Consider the following 15,829-nt stretch of genomic DNA (forward strand, 5'->3'; position numbering starts at 1 on the left):
CCTGCCCTTTGATCCAGCCATACCACTGCCTGGTTTGTACCCCAAAGAGATCATAGGGAAAAAGACTCATACAAAAATATTTATAGCCAAACCTTTTGTGGTGGCAAAAAACTGGAAAACAAGAGTATGCCCTTCAATTGGGGAATGGCTAAACAAATTGTTGTATCTGTTGGTGATATAATACTACTGTGCTCAAAAGAATAATTAACTGGAAGAATTTCATGTGAACTGGAATGACCTCCAGGAACTGATGCAGAGTGAAAGGAGCAGAACCAGGAGAACCTTATACACAGAGATGGATGCAATGTGGCCCAATTGAACATAATGGACTTCTCTACTAGCAGCAATGCAATGATCCAGGACAACTATGAGGGCCCTATAAGAAAGAATGCTATCCACATTCAGAGGAAGAACTGTAGGATTAGAAACCCAGAAGAAATACAACTGCTTGAACACAAGGGTTGATAGGGATACTATTGGGGAGGTAGACACTAAATAATCACCTTACTGCAACTATCAAAAATATGAAAATAGGTCTTGAACAATGATACATGTAAAACCTAGTAGAATTGCATGTTGGCTATGGGGGAGATGAGTTTGGGGGAGAGGGAAAGAACATGAATAATGTAACCATTGGAAAATATTCTAAATAAAAAAGAAAATAACAGCTTAAAATAAATTGATCAAGAGGGAAAAAGGCACAAAAATACAATGAAGAAAAGAGTTTCATAAAAAGGTAGAATTGGTCAAATGGAAAAAGAGGGTGAAAAGCTCAAGGAAGAAAATCAATCTTTAAAACTTAGAATTATTCAAATAGAAGCTAATGACTTCATAAGACATTAAGAAATAATAAAACAAATTCAAATGAATGAAAAAATAGAAGAAAATATGAACTATCTCATTGAAAAATCAACTGACCTGGAATATAGATCCAGGAGTGTTATTCGATGAATTATTGGACTACATGAAAGTCTTGACAAAAATATAAGTGTGGACATCATATTACAAGAAATTATCAAGAAAACTGCCCTGATATTCTTGAACAAGAGGGTAAAATAGAAATTGAAAAAATCCACAGATCACCTCCTGCAATAAATCCCCAAATGGTAATTCCCAGGGATGTTATAACCAAATTCAAGACTTCCCAGGTCAAGGAGTAACTACCCAAAACATCCAGAAGAATATGATTCAAATATCATAGAGCCACAATCAGGATTACATAGGCTTTAGCAGCTTCTAACTTAAAGGATAAGAGGATTTGGGAATATGATATTGTGGAGGAAAAAAACTAGATTTATAACCAAGAATCACCCACCCATCAAAACTGAGTATATTTGTCGGGGGGGGGGGAGGAGGGAGATGATCATTTAATAAAAAGAATATCTCCTAGGGGCAGCTGGGTAGCTCAGTGGAGTGAGAGTCAGGCCTAGAGACAGGAGGTCCTAGGTTCAAACCGGGCCTCAGCCACTTCCCAGCTGTGTGACCCTGGGCAAGTCACTTGACCCCCATTGCCCACCCTTACCAATCTTCCACCTATGAGACAATACACCAAAGTACAAGGGTTTAAAAAAAAGTTTAAAAAAAAAGAATATCTCCAAGCATTCTTGATGAAAATAAACAGACCTCAACAGAAAATTTGATGCCCAAATACATGATTCAAGAAAATATTAAAAGGTAAATAAAAAAAGAATAATTAAGGGACTCAATAAGGTTGAATTGTTTATATACCTACCTGAAAAGATGATATTTATAACTTAAAATTTTCATTACCATAGCAGTTAAAAAGATGTATACATGGGAGAAAGTTGTTTAGGATGACATGAAAAAAATCTAGGGGTGAAAAAGGGGATTATACTGAGAGAAAAGGGAAGAGACAGGTAGAATGGGGTAAATTATATTACCTAAAGAGATATTTTTAAAAAATATTACAGTGGAGGGGAAGATGAAGTTGGTGGCAGGTAATGCTTAAACCTTATTCTTATTGGAATTGGCTCAGGTAATAACAACCAGACTCACTGGTGTATAAAATATTATGTTACCCTTTAAATCAGTGATTCCCAAAGTGGGTGCTACCACCCCCTGGTGAGTGCTACAGCAATCCAGGGGTGCAGTGATGGCCACAGGTGCATTTGGGGGTGGTGAATAACTGTAAGGGGGAGGTGATAGTATGTGATGGGGCTCTAAGTAATATTTTTTCTGGAAAGGGGATGGTAGGCCAAAAAAGTTTGGGTACCACTGCTCTAGAGAAAAAGGAGGGGAATAAGAAGAGTTGTGTTGGGGATAGGAGTAATATAAAGGAGAAAGAGTGGGGGTCAGGTGACTAAAAGCAAAATACTCTGTGATGAATATTTTAAACCAATACAAAAAAAACCAAATAGACAATTTCCAGATAAATAATAGGATTATTGAGAAAGAGACAGGTGTCTCTCAGCAAAACTGGGTCATTAGGTCTGTGACTACCTAAGAAAATTGAAAGAGGGTTTTTCCCTTTTTTATGTGCTAACATTTCTCATCACACCATGATTTAATCAATGTGTGGAATATATATTTTCCTGCCAAGGAGAAGATGATATAATTTATGACAATGGATAGGAGCTGCATTTTTTTAGCAATGATTGTGTGCTAGCTTATTGAGGAGTTATCTCAGTTTCTTATTTAATCCTGATCAATTAGGATAGTTCTCAAGCTGATATGCTAGGTCACATAGTCATAAAAGGTCCAAGGCCACCATCTCTCAGCTCAGATGTGTCTTGTAGTCTAATAAGCAACACCATATTGCAAAATGCTTCCTAATATAGTTTCTATCACCTAAATTTTGCTTAATAATTCATTAGTTTTACTTAATAATCTAATAAATATATATTTACTATAATTATAATAATCATACTATAATTTTATTAGTCCCAAATTAATCATTTAAGCAGCAACAATATTGTAGAATGAACAACTGTGATAGACTTAGCTACTCTCAGCAATACAATGATCAAGGACAATTCTGAGGGACTTATGACAAAGAAAGCAATCCACCTCCAGAGAAAGAATTGTTGAACTAAGAATGAAGATCAAAGCATATGATTTTTAACTTTAATTCAATTTATTTCGGGGTTTTGGTTTTATATGAGTATTCTCGTAAAAAAGGAATAATATGGAAATATGTTTTACATGATAATACATATATGAATTGGTGGAATTGTTAGCCAGGTGGAATTGTTTGCCAGCTCCAGGATTGTGGAGGGAAAGGAGGAAGGGAGATGATTTGAATCATATAAAAAAATTTAAAATGAGAGAGAAAGAAGGGTATTGTTATAATTAGGGAGAAGTATTCCACATCGATAGGCATATCAAATGCAGGTAGTACATGGCAATTCCGTATGGCCAAATATAGAAACTGTCAGGTAGAAATCTTTCCATTTAAGAGGAAATGATATGTAACAGACACAAGTCAAGAGAATTCTAAATCACCTTAGGCCAAAATCACTCTTTAAGCTTTTCTTTAAGACAGAGGTCCACCTGCAGTTTACATATGTCATTCCATAAGGCCTCTGGCATTATAGATCATTTTCTTCCATTGAATGTCTTACAATTATAATTCCATAAGGTTTAACATCAAATAGCAAATCTCCCTAATCATGTTTTAGGGCTAAATATAACCTTCCTCATGTTGCAACTATATCAATTAAAAATTACCAAGCTTCAATGTTCTTCTCCAAAAATCTAAGCTCATCCTGATGTAACCTTCTAACAGCAGATGGGAGAAAATAATTACATTCTGGAATTCTAGATAGATAATAATTTCCCCTCAAACTTTGAAAAACACTCTGGACAACTATAAATCTACAAATTTAACAGATATTTAGTTATACTAGAGCTCATAACAAAATAAAATTTAAAACTGATTGAAATTTTCCTACTTTGATTAGAGGTAAGAATAACTCTTGCATTATTCTTTACAAGACCTAAGTATCTCAAATACTGCATAAAGCCCTACAATTTTCAGCACTTTTAAGGGACAATCATTTGCTTTAGACTCTAATCTATCCTGATTTTGCATTGAAAGACATCATTGAAACCAAATTCTGATTTGGACTTAATATATTTAATCTAAAATATTAAATATTTAGGATATTCCAAATAAATCAAAATTAAGTTTTACAACTACTAGTTTTTTCACTTAGCTCAGTCTAAAAGACACCCGTTAACACATTTCTCTATAATTTTCTTCTAATTACCCTTTTCAACTTCTAATCCTTCCCTTTACTTCCTCAAGAAAAGTATATTGGGAGTTCTGAAAGGACAGGAATTTGTGTTGTGAAAGTCTGCCAAAACCTTTTCAAGACTGCTGATTCATGTTTTCATCTTACCTTTCCTTCCACTGTCATCTATGGTACTAGGAAATTAGTATGTGCACTAGTAACACCTCAGATTTCTCACATTCTTCTAGATAGAAGCAACTGATAATAGGAACCTGGACTGTTCAATTAAAACTCGAAAGTCCTCTATATACTACAAAGCTTTTTTCTCCATAAAATTATATGTACTTATTCCATTTTCATCTTAGTTTGCTTCACTCCTTACTTATTAGAGTCTGGAGAGAGGTAAAAAGAGAGTTGCATTTTCCAATTTTCAACAGTGTCAACCTGTAAAAACACAGAACCACCAAAGCAGTTACAAAAGAACACATCTTTAATCAGAACATTAACATTAGAACTGTTTTATTTTCTAATTGAGTTATAATTTATTTAGTTTCCAAATTTTAGTGACAGTTCAATGTTCTCTGTTAGGCAAATAGATTAAAGCTTCAAAAGACAATGTTTGCCCACCAGGGGGAAAAAAGTGAGTCTCTAGGATAAATTTGAGTTGAATGGATTCACCAAGAGGGTTAATAATGTAGTCAATTTAGGGATAATAACTGAGAAAATATGAGGGTTGGAGAAAATAGAGTACATGATGGAGGGTGAAAAACAAAGTTAAGGATTATAAGGCAGAGAGGAAAAGAATGATAAAAGATGATGATTAGATTAAGGAATTTAGAATTCATGATCACTGAAGTGGAATATTTATGTGTGATGACAAATAGCACTATAATCTCAAAGAATCCAATGAAATCTTGTATTACCAGAAGCATAGGAGATGGAATAAAGGAGGTGACAGTCTTTGGTAGGTCATTTGTCAGAAAATATCTTGTGTATTATGTCCAGTTCTGGAACCTCATAATGCTTAGCCTGGAGAAATAAAATTTAATGGATGACAGCTTATCACAAAGCCTATAACACAGTGGGTGGTCACTAACTGCTTATTGATTGACTACAATTTTTTAATGTTTAAAATTTTTTCATGTGGAAAAAAAATTCAAATTTCTTCCACTTGTCCTTGAGGGTTGAAGTAGAAGCAATAGGAAAATTCACAAACAGACAGACAATTTAAAGTAATAGAAAACATTCTAATTTTTAGAACTGGATAAAAATAAAATCAAGTGACTTTCCTTTCAGTAGAGGTAAATAGAAACTGGATGCCATTTTGTTCAAAATATATCAGAAGCAAATTATAGTTATTAAGAAACTTTCACAATATCCTTTAAATATTAAGGAATCTGTGGTTCTACAGTTGAGTTACAGTGTCCTTGGCAAAATTATCTAAATATTGAAAGGTAAGTATAATTATCAAAAACTGTATCAATACATAATCTTCAAAATTTTTAGAGAAAATTAGAAAAAACGACAAGCAAGTTAGCAGATTTTCTCGGTCAATAGTAGCACTGGCTCACTACTGGAGGAGTTGGGAATTTTCTTAACCCTGAATTTCTTGGTAAAGTCTTTAAACCAAAATAGATAAACAAATGAAAATGGAAATAATTACTAAAATTAGATTATAATTCTACTAATTGGGAAAATTAAGAAAGATTCCCATAGGAGACAATAATAGCCTCAAGGGAAATCAAGGATTCTAAGATGTTTTAGTACATAGTGAATTTCAGGCATATGGGATGTCCTTTGCAAAGAGCTGGAGGGAAAAGATGGAATTCTAGTTTTAGATAACAAAAAGTAAGCTAGATTTATTGGAATACAGAGTGTATAAATATTAGCAACCACTGATAATTGCTATTATGGAGGAAAAAATGGAATTAAACAGAGGAGGCATCCCAAGAGAAGAGATAGAGAGACAGATCTAATTCTGAATTTTGCCAGAAGTACTATCACAGGATGTAGTCTTAGCTCCAATACAAATATAAAGACAGTTTCAAATATTTAGATCCTACCTTCCAAATCAGAGAAAGATCATTTATGCAAGAAAAATACTCTCTATAGTTTTCCAGTATTGGGATGAGGGATAAATATAAGTGACTGAAAAAATAATCATCACATTATCCCCTTAAGAAGATTTCATTTATACAGGTACTTATAATATATCTATTTAATGATTTGTATTCTCTGTTTCTAAAACAATCTGAATAAAATTTTGTGAGCCATTGAGTGAGATTCACCCTGATTAAATGTAATTTGATTAGCCCTTTTGTCTTTGTGCAAGAATTGCAAAATAATTTATTTTATAGGGCATTATATTTCATGTATATGTATACATGCACCTATATGAAATTCATTACTACTATACATTCATAATATCATTTATAACATAAATTCATTAAAAATGTAAACAATAGTTTGGGATATTCATTGGTGAAGTAAGATTCCACAGTGACAAGACCACAGATCCTGTAGTGTGTCAGGTAAGTCAAGTAAATAAGCATGGTATGACTCTATGTAGAATTTTACTGATAAGCAAGAATAAAAAAGAAAAAAAAAAGAAAAATATTAACCCAGTAACATGCAGTCAAGTGTATGTATAGATATATATCCTCCTTGACCTGACACCTTCCACTCTTGACGGTATGTAGATAAATTAACAATTTCTTTTTTTTTTATTTCAAAGGATATAAATTGGGCTTTCATATTGAAAACTTCCCATATATCTACATCCAAGCCTTATAAAATCCAAGATTTAAAAGAACATAGTTCAAATATTTAGAATCAAACCTCCAATACATATTGCATTAACAAAACATTTGCTTATCATTTCATTTAAAATAGTTTTTGATTGTATCTTGAATCACTTAAGAAAAGTAATTCTTTGATCTAAAGCAATAATAGATAATTTATTTTAGTATACATTTTTGAAGATTATCTGTCATTGTTAAATTATTCTTTTATTTTGCTTGCTTAACCACTGCATTTGATCATACAAGTTTTAAAAGAATATTTATAGAGACTTTTGTTGTTGTGGTGGTGGTGGTGGTGGCAAAGAACTGGAAACTGAAAGAATGCCCATCAATTAGATGGGCTGAACAAGTTGTAGCATATGCTTATAATAGAAAACTATTGTACTGTAAGAAATAAGCAGGATGATCACACACACACACACACATACACACACACACACACACACATATACACACAAACCCAACCTGGAGGGACTAATATAAAGTGATTTAAAGTAGGTTGAGTGTGTTATGACGAAGTGATCCTGAAACACAAGCAGTTTCCCACCTAAGGAAGGATTAGACCCAGAAAAATTTTTTATTAAGAAAAAAGATTTATTAAGCTGCCTGGCTGAGAGGCAATATGGAGGTTGTTTCACCAAAGTAACAGAAGATGGAGTTTACATGGGTTTGACAAGAGAATTGACTATGTAACAGGTGACTGGAGGGAGAAAGGGAGTTTAGGTTGATATGTGACTGGAGAGGGCAGAGGACTAGGGGAAGGGGGCTTCAAGTTGATAATGTTGTCTATCAGTGAAATATGCAGATCTCAAAAATATGGAACACAGTGGTGATCATGGATGGTCTTCTCTGATCAGACTGGCTCCCAAGATCAGAAGTTCAGGGTTTCCTACATTCCATTCCATTCCTCACCCCCCTTATTTCTGAATCTCTACTACAATATTGCCTACCTTCTTGGGTAGGGGGAAGGTGTTGGAAGGAGAAAGAGAATGTAGATTGCTAAATATCCAAAAACAAATACTGAGAAATTGTATTGAAAATTTCTGGAAAAAAATTTTTAAAGTTCTATGTCTCTGTAATTTTAAGTCCTAAAACTAAAATACTTATACCAAGTTCAGTGCAGGAAATAGTCCAAGAGCAGTAACTATAATGAACTTTAGAAATCCGCTCCTCAATGATATTTTATTTACAAAGGGGAGACCAGAAATAAAGAGGAAAAAAATAACTTTATGCTTGTGTTTAGTCTATGCACCAGAAGTCAATTCAGAATTTCTTAAAATAATAATGATACAGCACCATGGTCTCAGCTAGTCTAAGAACTTGCAGAAGTGCCCAAGCCAAAGGACAGATTTGTGTGCAACTTTGCCTCATTTAAATCCTTTTCAAGTCAAGACATCACCCAGTTATGTTATTGATCCTCTTTAAAAATAAAGGATGAACAAAGCAACCTCCATACCAAGCTACCACAACTAAAAAAACTAGATACTGACCTTTCTACTCTTTAGGACCATAAATTTGCCACTTTACCTCCACTAATATTTACTCCATTGCCAATAATATTCACTACCTCTTGCACTTACATCACTATTGTCTCTAGATAGAGTTCAACACATTAGGTCTGTGGTTTCCCATACTAAAATGCCATTTCTTAACCACTACTCTCAATGTATTATTATCTCTTCATATAAGAATGTGTGCTCCTTTATTTGTATTTCTATCCCTGTAATGGAGAGAATGGGCAGGATCATGGAAAAGATATTTAACCACTTTCATTGTCAGTTTCTTCATTTTTTAAATGGGGATTTAGCATCTAGCATTGTAAGTTTCTTTGAAAATATTATTACCTAGTGTTATATTTCATAAATAGATAAATGTCAGTTTTTTTTTAACTTCATTAATTCATTTACCTTAAGTTGTTTGAATTTAGTGTCAAAGTAATACATTGTTTCTGGCTAGTCCTGCAGTCATTCCCAAGAGTCAAACTATCATTTAGGAAGTTGCCTTCATTTTCTTGGACACAAGAGGAATCTCTTTACTACTATCTCCTAAATTAGTAATAGGTAGTTAGAAAAGTTATTACTCAAACTCTTCCTATATGTAATCAGGGACACAGCTACAAACATCTTCATACCTTAAATAAAGCAATTTTTATTAGAAAGGTAAAGAAGCTTTACTCTTAAATTTATAATGCAAATTCTACCTTTCTATGTATTTGTCTAAGAATATTTCCCCAGCAATAAATAATTGCTATTTTAATAAAGCTACATGGGGCATATTAACATTTTGAGTGTTCACCAAGTATTTTCAATGCCTCTGGAAATGTTACCTTAGGTCAAAGAAATTAATTTTCTTAAATGCTTTGCAAGACAATAAAAATTACTTTCAATGGAACGATAAGCAAAAGTTTTGTTAATGTAAAACAGAATATTAACAAATGAACTTCAACAAAATTTTGTTGGGAATGCTCTGGTATCTAATAAAGTTGTATTGATTGAACTATCAATCAAATGCATTAGAAATGCAAATAAATATTCTTCAAGATAGATGCCTATGAACATAATTGGATCAACTTGATTGACATTGTTTAGGAGGTATGTACAGATATTTTCATAAAATTTTTGTAATTTTTAAAATATCTTGTGAATTATCTATGAAATATTTAGCCAGCTTAGAACTCAAAGATTTAAGATTCTAGCTGTGGTAGCCTTCAGTCAAAATACTGAGAAATGAGCAGTTGAGGGAAGGGAAGGAGAGCCCCTTTTCTTATTTTTTGTCCCATTCTTCTTCCTCCTAGATAAGGACCTAGTAAACAATAGTGGATAAGGAAATTACTTTTAGACATTTCATCAGCATCTCAGGATGACAAAAGATTTCCTCAAATTGACAATGATCTACTTCGGGATTGTCAATTTTTTTTTGTATTTAGAATAATATTTTATTTTCTCCCCAACTATATGTAAAAAAAAATTTCTAAAGTTCATTTTTTAATTGGATCCCAAATTATCTCCCTCTCTCTCTTTTCCCTCCCCTAGAGAGTAAGCAATATGCTCTAGACTTAAGCTGTGCAATCAGGTAAAACATTTCTCCATATTAGTCATTTTGTGGAAGAAATCTCAAATAAAAAAAGAAGAAAAGAAGAGAAATATGTTTTGGTCTGAATTCTGAGTCCATCAGTTCTTTCTGTGGAAGTAAATGGTTTTTCTCATTACTAGTCCTTTGAGATAGTCTTAGAACCCTGTATTACTGAGAATAGCTGAGTCATTCAGGGCTACTGACCATACAATGTTGCTGTTATCATATAAATGTTCTCCTAGTTCTGCTTATACTTTGCATCAGTTCCTGGAAGTCTTCCCAGGTTTCTCTGAAATGATGGTGCCTGTTATTTCTCATAGTCCAATGGAGTTACATTATAATCACATACCACAACTTGTTTGGCCATTCCCCAATTAATGAATATCCCCTCATTTTCCAATTCTTTGCTACCACAAAAAGATCTGATATATAAATATCTTTGTATAAATAGGTTCTTTCCCCTTCTTGGGGTTCTCTTTGGGATACATACCTCCATCAAAGGGTAAACACAGTTTTAAAGTCTTTTTGGACAGAGTTCCATGGCTCTCCCAAATGGTAGATCAATTCACAACTCCACCAATCAGTGTCCCAATTTTCACATATCTTTATATTTATCATTTTCTTTTTCTGTCATAATGGCCAATTTGACAGGTGTAAGATGGTACTATAGAGGTGTTTTACTTTGTAGTTCTAGGACACAAATTCTTTGCCAACTAAGAGGCAACTATCGAAAAAATGGATTAAAATTGAAAACTTCTGCACAGACAACATTCATGCATACAGGATAAGAAAGAAATTGAGTGAATGAGAAAAACTTTGGTATCTAATTTCTCTAAAAATGGTCTCATATCAAAACAAATTTGTAAACCCAGGACCAAGAGCCATTTTCCAGTAGATAGTAAAAGGATCTGAACAGCCACATGGAAAATGGTCTAAGTCACTAATCAAGAGAAATGTGAATTTAAAACAGGGCTGAGGCTTCATCTCATACTCTGCAAACTGCCAAAAAAATAAACTTTGGGAAGCAATCAGTGTTGGAGGGGGTTGTGGGAAGATAGGCATGCAAATGCAATATTAGTGGAGTTATGAAATGGTAGAAATTCATGAAGGTCTGATTTCTAATCCTTCCTCAGACACTTACCTGCTTTGTGACTCTGAAAAGCCATTTAACTTCTGTTTGCCTCAGTTTCCTCAACTGAAATAATAAGAACATTTACTTCAGACAGTTATTATCAGATTGCTGAAAGTAGATTTTTAGGAGAACGTAAAACACTCCATTCTATATCCCTTTCTTTGACGTTGTGCCTGATGCCATTCTGACAAGCACAGGATATCACCTTCAGGACCTCCTTAAGCCTATTTGAAAAGAAAACTCCCAGGCCTTCCAGAAACTCTCCCCTTTCTCTTCAACCTGTCCAACAAGGGAAGTAAACTGCTGATGGGTCTCCTTGATGAGACTGTGGGGAGCCTGAAGTGTGGCTGATGGTTTTCCTTTTCTTTGTGCTGAGTAGTGTGTGGCACAGTCTCAGGTGTTACTAAAGCCTCGCTGACTTGGCCTAAGAAGTGGTAAAGAGGAAGGAGCTGGAGAGAAATGGGAAGACTCGGATGTCTTGAGGCGGAAGAAAGTGAGCAGTACCAAAGGGACAATTTCTTCTCTGAGGGTGACACAGACCAGGGGACACCCTCAGGCTCTGCTCTAAGCCAGATGAGATCCTGGGAGGAGGAGATGGGGGGAGGGGTGGGATGGAGCGAAGGAGGAGTCTATCCAGGTAAACTGAGGGAGATCAAAGATAAGATCCCTGGGTTGGTAATCTGTCGCTCACAAATGCCATTCCCTGTGACGCCAAGCTTCCCATTCATTCGGCGGGGTGTACAGGAGGATCCACTGGGACTATGGAGGAAAGGCGGGAAAATCTTTAGAAGTGGAGGAAGTGGGGCGGGCTGGGCGCAAGCTTGGCTTCCTGTTTCCCAGAGGCCTCTGCGCTGCCCTAGGTTCCGGGGCTGGACTGGGGAGACGCAAAAATATTCTCTTCTCCTCCCGACTTGGGGGTCTGCGGGAGAAAACCTCAGGGAGAAAAAGGAGAAAGAGGCTCCCCTCTTGGTCCGCCGTCTCTAGCCACGCCCTCTTGCCCCGGGATTGTCAAAATTTGAGAAACTGTGCAGGCACTCATGGATTACTTGTTGGTATGAGATACTTTATCCCTATCCTAGCCTTGGGATCACAGTTAAAATTCATCTTCTAGATTACAGCAAGTATTCAGATGATTTTTGAAGAAAGAAAGGGTGTTAAATGTGTTCTCCTTGATCCAAAAGCCATGGATTCAAATTGACTTAAGGACACTCAGGGTTGATATAACAGCAACCTTTCTGTCAGTCAGAATCTCAAAAAATTGAAGAACTACCATGAGAGGTAGTTTCAGAAATCACTGGAATCTTTAAATGGAGGAAAAACAAATCATTTTTAGGTCCATAGTGGACTACATTGCCTCTGATGTCCCTTCTGGGGTGGGTGGGGAATCTTTGGATTCTATAATATTTTCCCTATAGGGAAGAGAAGGTGGGTATAGTGAAGTTAGATGATAAGGTTTTGAAGGTCAGATTTGTCAATTAATAGACTAAAGACCTTGGACAAGTCATTTACCTGTTGTGTAAGTCAGTTTCCTCATCTATAAAATGAGAATAATAATACATCATTACCTAGGTTATAGGACAGCTATGTGGTGCTGTGAATATAATACAGGCCCTGGAATTAGTGTGTGATTTAAATACCGAGGAGACCGCCAACCAGATCTTGGAAGTCTTACAATAAGTAGGCATCACAGAATCCTGTGCTTTAATTTGCCAGTGTGGTAGGTGAGATTCCTGACAGGTGCAATTCAAAGGATGTGATGTGTAAGGACTGAAATGAAACTCTAGCCACTTAGAAATTCTTAGAAGTGGGTTTAGACTGAGCTTGAAAAGCCATTCCATGAAGTAAGTTTGCTCTCTTTGCCATTTTTTGAGCTTGTGAAAGGAACTCTCTTATCTATGTAAGACATCTCTGGCAAGGAGAGCAGCAGGCAGCAGGCTCTGCAGGGACCATGCCAAGCTGGGAATCCTGGGAACTCAGTTTCTTGGCTCAGGTCCCTTCCTGAACTCAAGCCCACTCCTTGGCTGGCCTTAATCTGTCTGGCCAGACAATGTGGTTAGCTGAGCTTTTATTTTTCTTTCTCTTTAGTAAAAAATAATCATAAATTAATATACTCATTTGTATACTCATGGTATAAAGTCTCCAAGATTATTTTTTATTAGACATTAGAAAAACTCACCTTCTTGAGTTCAAATCTAGCTTCAGACACTAGTTGCATGACCCGGGATAAGTCATTTAACCTGGTTTGTCTCAGTTTTTTCATCTGCAAAAATGAGCTGGCAAAGGAAACGGCAAGTCTTTTAAGTATTTTTTTCTGAGGAAACCCCAAATGGAGTCATAAAATATTGGATATGACAATGTGACTGAAAGGAGTGAACAATACTAACAACAGAGCTTATAGGAAGCAATTTAAGTGCTATATAAATATATTCACAGCATCACCACAATCATCATCATTACCTATCACTATAGTGGAAAGATCACTGAATTTTTAGAAAACTTGAAATCATGTTCTAGACATGTGATCAAAAAAAAGTTAATCTAACTTCTATGAGCCTCAGTTTCTTCATATACAACATGACTTGCTACTATTTCTTCTATTTGACAGTTTTATGTAGGAGAATTTTGCAACTCTAGGTGCTATATGTCAATAGTTACCATTTAATAATAAAATAATAATAAATAACAAATAGCATACTAGTTTTTACCAATAATTATCATAATAGCTTTGCAATTTTAAGGTTAAGGAAAATATTGAATCACTTCTGCATATATCATTTTGGAGAATGCTTTTCTGTAAACCCCATACCAAAGCATTCTTTCCCAGGAGATCAAAGACATAAATGAAGGCAAGTGGCTGAGTGAGATTCTTTTACAGCTGGGACCCCTATGCTACCTGTTGATGAGTTCTCTGTTTTTCCTTGAAAGTTCTGTGTGAAGCACAAACACCAGGGACTGAATAAGTTGCCTCTAACATGTGCACAGGAAAAAAACAACAAGAAAAAACAAACAATCAATTCTTATTTCAAATGTGGCCTGGGATTTGCCCTTTGAAAGGCCAATGCTCTAACAGCTTGTCAGTTCACTATTCTAAAGGCCAGCAGCCATGATCTAGTCCACTAACTGCTGGTCACTCTCCTTGAAAACAAATAATATTTCTCTGTCTGTTTACAATGTAATCAGATGGACTGGTCCCAGCAGGAAATTTTGTCTGTTCTTTCTCATGGCCAACAAAATGGTATTTAAATAACTATTTGGACAGATATCAAATAACCTGATATCTACATTTCAGAATTACCTTGAGTATATATTTTATCCCATAGTCTGATGGAAATAGATGGTTTATTTTCACTGTGAACCTATCTCTAACATATTATTCAATGTACAGTTCATCACAAACTATGTTAGAACATTATCAACTGTTCCCAAAGTATAGATCATAGGGCTGTATGAAACTGGTGGAAGACTGGAAACCTACTGAAATCAAGCTCTACTTTTAGATCTCTCTTTGTATAACCTTAAGCAAGTCAGTTCTTTTCTCTGCTAGCTTCAAGCTAGTGAAATTGCTTTGGTTAAATATAAAGGAACTACTACCAATACATTTCTCTGGGGCTACATTTTGTCCTCCAGCACAGATATACCTTCTACTGAAACAAAAGGAATCTCACTAGTTCTCTAATTAGATTAGACAGGAAGATGTAAAAATGATCTGGAATCAAACATTCCTGAGACAAAATAACGTTATTTTTGATTCATTCGTTTCATTCAACTTTGTGTATGTATGAAGGAAAATTAAATCATATCAACCTCTATGGAGAAATGATCCACTCTCCCTGCTATTACTTCCACTAATTTCTGCAAGGTCACAGGCAAACCAGGCTAGTTGAAACAGCAAAGTATACTTAGGGAGAAGGAAGAGGCAGCATGGACCAAGTCAACTAAACCACTGTCACTTCTTTCATTAAGTCAACCATAAAGTCAATAAGTTTTATTAATAGCTTATTTAGAGTGGCAAGTAGTGTGTAAATAGCCTAGTACATTGTGCTCAAAAGAGTAGTACCCTTCCCATGGCAAGCTACCCTACTTCTAATCCATCCCAATAGCAGCTATCTTCCAGCAAACTACAACTGTGGAGAAGAGACCAACAACTCAGCTATTCTATTCTCATCTCTTGACCAACTGCAATTTGTAAAAAGATAAATTCCCATTCCTCAGGAGCATCAGCATTATCTCCTGTGATGATAGGATTAACTCTCCCCTTGCCTATTTTTAGCTAATCAAATCTTGAATTTAAAGTACCCCTACTTGAGACTAAGCAGTTGCAAGTCACTTGCTAGAGTGGGTGACAACCCCACCCCTGGGCAGTATACTAGGCAAATTGAAAGACTGAGATAGGTTCCCCTGAAGTGAGGAAGGGACAAGAAGTGACATGGAAAAAGGACTATAAAAAGTCCTGAACTTCCTTTCTAAGAGACTCCTCCTTTGGACTTCTTTGGAGACTCTGCATTGGTGAACTGGACTGAAGGAGGAGACTCTTTCCCTGGATCCTGCCTTGGCTTGCTGGGTGAGTAGCTGGCCTTCCTTTCCTGGCTTCTGGAGAGATTGTTTCTGGAGGGGCCTTCCTTTCCTGGAGG

This window comes from Gracilinanus agilis, chromosome 2 (assembly GCF_016433145.1).
Source record: "Gracilinanus agilis isolate LMUSP501 chromosome 2, AgileGrace, whole genome shotgun sequence".
NCBI classification, from domain to species: domain Eukaryota; kingdom Metazoa; phylum Chordata; class Mammalia; order Didelphimorphia; family Didelphidae; genus Gracilinanus; species Gracilinanus agilis.